The sequence below is a fragment of the Chinchilla lanigera genome, unplaced genomic scaffold (assembly GCF_000276665.1).
Source record: "Chinchilla lanigera isolate Chin_1 unplaced genomic scaffold, ChiLan1.0 scaffold00033, whole genome shotgun sequence".
NCBI classification, from domain to species: Eukaryota; Metazoa; Chordata; class Mammalia; order Rodentia; family Chinchillidae; genus Chinchilla; species Chinchilla lanigera.
Genome location: NW_004955434.1, coordinates 10,532,979 through 10,539,325, shown reverse-complemented (window position 1 = coordinate 10,539,325; position 6,347 = coordinate 10,532,979). Strand labels below are relative to the sequence as shown.

Genomic DNA, 6,347 nt, shown 5'->3' with positions numbered 1-6,347 from the left:
GTTGTTACATGGACCCCTTCTCCATTCTGGCCTTCAAAGTTCTGGTTTGAATATTTGCTACCACCCACAAGCTCTGTGCCTGCCTTGGGTGTGGCCTGGGTGCTTCAGCGCCATCTATTTTCAGGGCTAGTTGACTTGGCAGGTATCAGATACCAGATGATGTGTTTTGTGGACTTGAAATATTACATAGTCTAGGGCTGGGGATGCAGCACAGTGGCATAAGCGCTTGCCTGGCAAGCCTGAGGTCATGAGTTCAATTCCTGGTGCCCCCCCCCAAAAAAAGTCATAAAATATTACATAGTCTCCTTGCATCTCTCCTAACTTGATAAAAGTTAAACTCTTTTCTTGGAAACACTGAATGGAGCAAACACCTACAGAGCATTCATTTATTTTCCCTGCTTTATTATTCTTGCATAGCCTGCCTCCATGCCAGACTTCATCCCAAATAACCCAAGGAAAAAACATTTGCCATAGAGCAAAATGGTGTGAATATTTCTTTTGATTTTTATCCTTTCTTTATTTGGTTTGTTTTGTATTTTGTGACAAGGTCTGGCTATGTAGTACAGGCTGGCCTTGAACTTACAGAAATCCTTCTGCTTCAGCCTCTCAGGTTGCCTGGCTCAATTTCTTCCTTTTGTTTGTGAAAGCATTTTGCCTTTTTATTTCTCCTACTTTGATAATTTTATTGGGTAGGATTCTAGGGTTTTTCTTTTAACACTATAAATATTATTCCATTCTTCTCTTGCCGGTATTCTTTTGTACAAGAAATCCACAGTAAATCTTTTCCATTTTCTTGTCTTTTTGAGGCAGGGTCTCGCTATGCAGTTCAGGCTGGCCTTGAGCTCACTTTGTAGCCCAGACTGGCCTCAAACTTGCAACGATCCTCCTGCCTCAGCCTCCCAGTGCTGGGATTACAGGTGTGCGCCACCACGCCCAGCGTCCATAGTAATTCTTATCTTTGGTCTTCTGTAAGTAAGATGCCAGCCCCCTACATCTTTAAAGATATTTGTATTTTTGTTTTCTGCAGTATGGAGATGATATGCCTAAGTATTATTTTTTATTTGTAACTCTAAATTCTCAGCTTTTATTACTCTAAATATTTCATCTTCTCTACTCTTTTTTCCCCGCTGGTATTAAATGTGTTACATTTTTTGAACTTGTTCCACAGTTCTTGGATATGCTGGTCTGTCTTTCATTCTTTGCATTTCAGTTTATAAAGTTCCTATTGACCTATCCTCAAGCTTACTGATTTTTAACTTGGCCACATCAAATCTACTCAGGAGCACTCAAAGACAGCTTTCATTTCTGTTGCAGTTGCATGGAGCCTTTCCTTTGTACTATTTCTTGTGCTTACAATGGTCAACTGTGCTTGTGTGTGTCTACTTGAGGCAGGAGGGTAGAGTGTGGCTAAACCTGGCTGGGAAGGTAGGTGCACTGTATTAATCCCAGGACACATGCACAGAACAGTTCTCGAAGCCCTGCGCTTCTCCTGAGAATTCAAGCAGGTTTTTGATGGATGACCTGGAGGTGATGCCTACATGGGAAATATAAAAAAGGGTCAGTTGCCACTCAGCGTTTCCTACCATGTCTGTTCGCGATAATCTAGCTTATGCTGTAGGGTATATTTAAAAATTTTTTTTCCTTTTTTTCAGTTTTACTTGGTCCAAACTCACTCTGTAGAGCCTATTTTTTCTACCTTTAATAAACGTGAAATTTTGTCACCGTTTATACTTGTTTTGATGAATTCTTTGGGACAGGAAGAACCTAGAAATCACCTCTAGAAGGAGATTCCAGCCCCTTAAAGCCCTTCAACATACTTTTTCCACTAGAGCCTTTAATACGTTCATTATATTTTACATTCCTTATATGATAATTCTAACATCTGCAACACAGCTGAGTCAGGTTCTGCTAATTCCTTGGTCTCTTTCTTCAACCTGTGGGCCGCCCCCCACTGGACTTTTTGCAAGCCATATATATTTTGTTTGTTTTTTTAATTCAGACTGACCTTGAACTCACTATGTAGCACAGGCTGGCCTTGAATTTGCAGTGATCCTCCGGCCTCAGCCTTCCAAGTCTTCTACGTGCTGGGATTTCAGATGTACACTGCCATGCCCAGCAAGCTTTATACTTTTGTTGTTCTTGTTGAAAATCTGACATTCTGTATTGGGTAACTGGGAGTGAGGTAAAATTTAGGGTGAAGGTTTCTGTTAATTGGCTAGGAGTTAGGCTGTGTTTAGTTTGCTGTAGCTAATGATGCTAAAGGCTTCCAACTCTCTTTAGGTTTTGTTTTTAGTCTCCCTTATTTTGGGGGTTCATTGCACACTTTTCCTCAGAGGACACCTGTGTTTTGTAACTCCACTAGGCATTCTTATTGGGCCTCACTGGACTTGTGGTAAGTTATGGGGTACAAGAAAGGTTGTGTGCTGTTCTGACAACATAGAAGTGTTTTCACGGGTCTGCGTCTGCTTTGTACCTTACTCTTTCCCTGGCTGCAGAGTTGACAGTTGGTTTTTTCTAAGTAATTACTCCTATTGATTGTGTTAACCTTCTCCATTATGTGAGATGACAGGCTGGAGAGGGCTAGAGTGAGGCAATTCAGTTCCTCAGTTGGGATGAAGTTCTGGCAAAGTCCTTTCCCTTGGAGAGTAGGGCTTTGTGATAAGAAAGCTCTCGGCATATTTCACATGGTTATTCTTCGTCTTCCCTTGCCAGTACCATAAACGGTTCCCTGCTTTTCTTTTTCATTGGTTTTTTGAGACAGGGTCTCACCATGTAGCCCAGGCTGGCCTTGAACGCAGGCCTATCCTCCTGCTTCAAGGGGATATTTCTTGAATCTTTACCATGAAAAACAGGTGCAGTTCCTGGAAGTAAAGCCCATGAAAGTGTGGAGACCCTCTTAAAACTGTAGTCCCCATGGGGTTTGTCCCCTCAAACTAGTCCATAAATTTATCAAAATTATCATTTAACACATTCTTGTCACTTTATAGCTCCAGCAGCTTCTGTTTTGGGTAAACAGATTTTGCCTGTATCATTTTTGATTTTGTCTTTCCAGAATTTGGGTTGGTCTGTCCTATAACCTCAGTTTTCTGATGTGTCTAGGAAAAATAATTGATTTTTAGCTTGTCTGTTTTTTTTTATTGTAAGGACTGGAGTGAAGATTTCCATACTCTTTGTGAACCAGAGCTGAAGCTAAAGTACCCAGTCTCCATTTAAAAGCTGACTTCTCTGACATCTCACTGTGATTGGTAGACCAGGGTGATTTGTTTTAGATCTGCAGGGAGTGGCATCATTTTTAGAACCAGTTTCCAATAATCCACTTACAGTCTACATGTTTTCCTTTCATTGGTCAATAGCCACAGGTATCTTTGGGACGATCAGTAGGGAGATTTACAGTATATACTTGCAACAGGGTTATAAGATCCCTTTTCAAGATTCCCTTCATCTGAAAGGCTCCAGGTCCATGAACTGGTTAAAATTAGAAAGCTGGGTGAGAGACGGGGTTCTTCCATTTTGGTGACATATAGGCTTTGGTTCACCAGATAAAGTAAGACTTCAGTAGGGTGCCTATCAATTGCAGGCACCAAAGATCCCCATAGATCATCTGGCCCACTGATGACTATGACATGTTACCCACCTCTCTCTCTTGGCTAGTGCTACCACTTGGCATCTGCCAGTTTGGGATTTCATTATTACCACTGTAACACAGGAGCACCCCTAGTTCTTTTTTTGTGCTATTGAGAATTGAAGCCAGGGCCTTCCCACTGAGCTACACGCCCACTTCTATTTTTATTTTTTAGTTTGAGGCAGTCTTACTTACTTTTCTCATTGCTGAAACAAAATCCCTGACACCTAGAAGTTAAAGAAGGAAAGATTTATTTCAGCTCACAGTTTGTAGAGGTTTCAGGCCATAGTCGCTGGCTCCAAGGCAGGTTAGCATGGCAGTGGGGCATCACAGAGAAGAAACAGTCCCTGGCAGAGCAGGCAGGAGGCAGCAGGAGCAGCAGCAAGCCTCCCTTTCCCTTTTATCCTATCCAGGCTACAAGCCTTTTAGGTGGTGCCGCCCACACACAAAGTAGGGCTTCTCATTACCTGTACCAGAACTATGATGAACCAATTAATGGACTAATCCAGTAACCACACACCTATGATCCAGACACCTCCCCAAAGCCCCACCTATGAGCACATAAGGCTTGGTGGGGGGACATCTAGATACAAGTCATAACAGGTAGGGTCTCCTTAAATGACCCAGGCTGGGCTTGAATTTGGAATCTTCTGGCTTCAACCTTCCAGAATGCTGGGATTATAAATGTGTGCCACCCCGCCCAACTCAGGAACCTATTTCAACAAAGCCATTTTATGCAGTGTCTCACACCTGCAGAGACTGCATCTATAAAGCTTTCTGAAATATTGGTGTTCCGTTTATCAATAGATTGCTCAGTGCTTTAGAAAGAACTGTCTTCTGGATACTTCTGGGAGCACACTAAAAGGGGAGGGCATGCTACACATGACAAAGTTATTCCAATGTTTCTTTCTCACCAAGTCTTAGGGACCAACGAAGTTCTAACTCATCAACCCAGTTTAATGAAACCCATTGTAGAGTCAACTCAGCAAACTGTGGGAGCCATTCCTGGCTGGTTGAGCTAATACACTGAAGTCAGAATCTCAGGTCCTACAACTATATCAATAACTTCCACATCAAGTTATTTTTTTCTTGGCCTAGAATCCACTGTTACACAGAAGTCTCATGATGGTAATATATATTGGCAACACCTTGTAACTTTTCTCCCATGTAAAGTTCTCTCAGTGTCAAATGTTTCACTTGTCTTCCTGAAATACGCTAGCATCTGGTTCTGCGGGTCTGGAAGCAAAGCAGCACTGGCATCCTTTTCAAAGGTTAATCAAGTTATTATAAGATCTTTAAAAGAGATATGACAAGCACCTGCCTGGCAAGCGCAAGATCCTGAGTTCGATTCTTGGTACCAAAAACAAAAACAACCTCTCCCCCGCAAAAAAAAAAACAAGATATGGCTATTCTATCATTTTAAAAAAAAAGGGTAAGGTAGGCTCGTTCAGCTGGCAAAGTAGACTCCATGGCGTTTGAGCCTTCAAAATAATCACATTCATTCCAATTACCAAAATGCACCATTCCAAGCCTAAGGATTTCTGATTAATTCCAAACTTTTACATATGAGGCTGAATAAGGCCGTGCATTTAACTTGTGTGAAAATGTGCCAACCTACAGGACTGAAAATAGATCTGACATAAATAACACTTTTCCTGTAGAAACAGAAGTTAAGAGATTTTTAAAGCATTGACCTTGTCTAGTTTTCTGAGCTATCATTTCATTTTATAAACATCCAGAAGCAGTTAGCTCTCTGGATCGGTCTTTAGGGCATCCTTCCTACTGGGAGGACCTAACTTGGCTACTATTTTGTCTCACAAATACCTAAGTTTAATAGGCACTTTAACCCCCAGTGATAATTTAGGTAACTGATTCCCAGTTTCATGCCTGAGGCCATCATTTTTCCATTGCCCTGGAGCGCAAGGTCATCACTGACTTTACTGTAGTGCAGGTCAGATAATTAAGTCCCACATCCTGACTTTGGGTATCAGCTTCCAAAAAGCACTTTTGGCTTCAGCTGCAGTCTCGGTTTTGCTTTATCCGTGAAAACAACAACAGAAATACTCAAACCATTTCAAGCAGGAGATGACTAAATGTCAGGACTATGGGCATATAAACCATTCAAAGGACTGATAAAGTCTGTTGCGCCAATATTTATGTATTATCTCTCTCTACAATTACCACTCAGCTCTGTGAGAAGAGAAAACGGGAGCTCAGAAAGGTTGAGAAACTTGCTCACAATCTCACAACTATAAAAGAAACTCCATTTGCCCATACTGGTTCCTGAGCCATAAAACAGGTTGCTGTGAACGGAGAGTGACCAGTTCTGCCCTCCATGGGAAGGAGAGCGGTCTTCTGTCTCAGTCGGGAGCCCTAGGGCTGAGACCCACACTTGGCAGGGGGCGCACGGCGCTCCCCCAGCCCGCTCCACTCGCGAGCGCAGCGGCGTGACTCTGCGGGGGGCCGCGCGCAGGGGGCGTGGCGGGGGCGTGGCCGCCCCTCCGTCCGCTCCTATTGGCCGCGGGCTTCCTGGCCCCACCCCACCGTCCGCCTCCCGGCGACGCTTAAAGTGTGCGGAGCAGGTGCCTGGGGCAGGGCGACAAGTTTGCGCGAGAGTCGGTGCCCGCGCGGTGTCCATTCATCGCCCCGCGTCCCGCCTGTCCGGGGGCCAGGGGCCGCAGGGCCGCTCCGCGAACCGAGGCCGGGCGGGGCCGAGGGTGCTGCC

General features: G+C 43.8%; 1 protein-coding gene across 1 annotated transcript in view; it reads left to right on the top strand.

Moving 5' to 3' along the window:
* Nucleotides 1-6,207: 6,207 nt before the first annotated feature.
* Nucleotides 6,208-6,347, top strand: part of Gldc (glycine dehydrogenase (decarboxylating)) — a gene marked incomplete in the record, with an annotated part of 101,685 nt that continues 101,545 nt past the window's right edge. Inside the window, 1 exon segment of the mRNA XM_005388751.2 lies at nucleotides 6,208-6,347.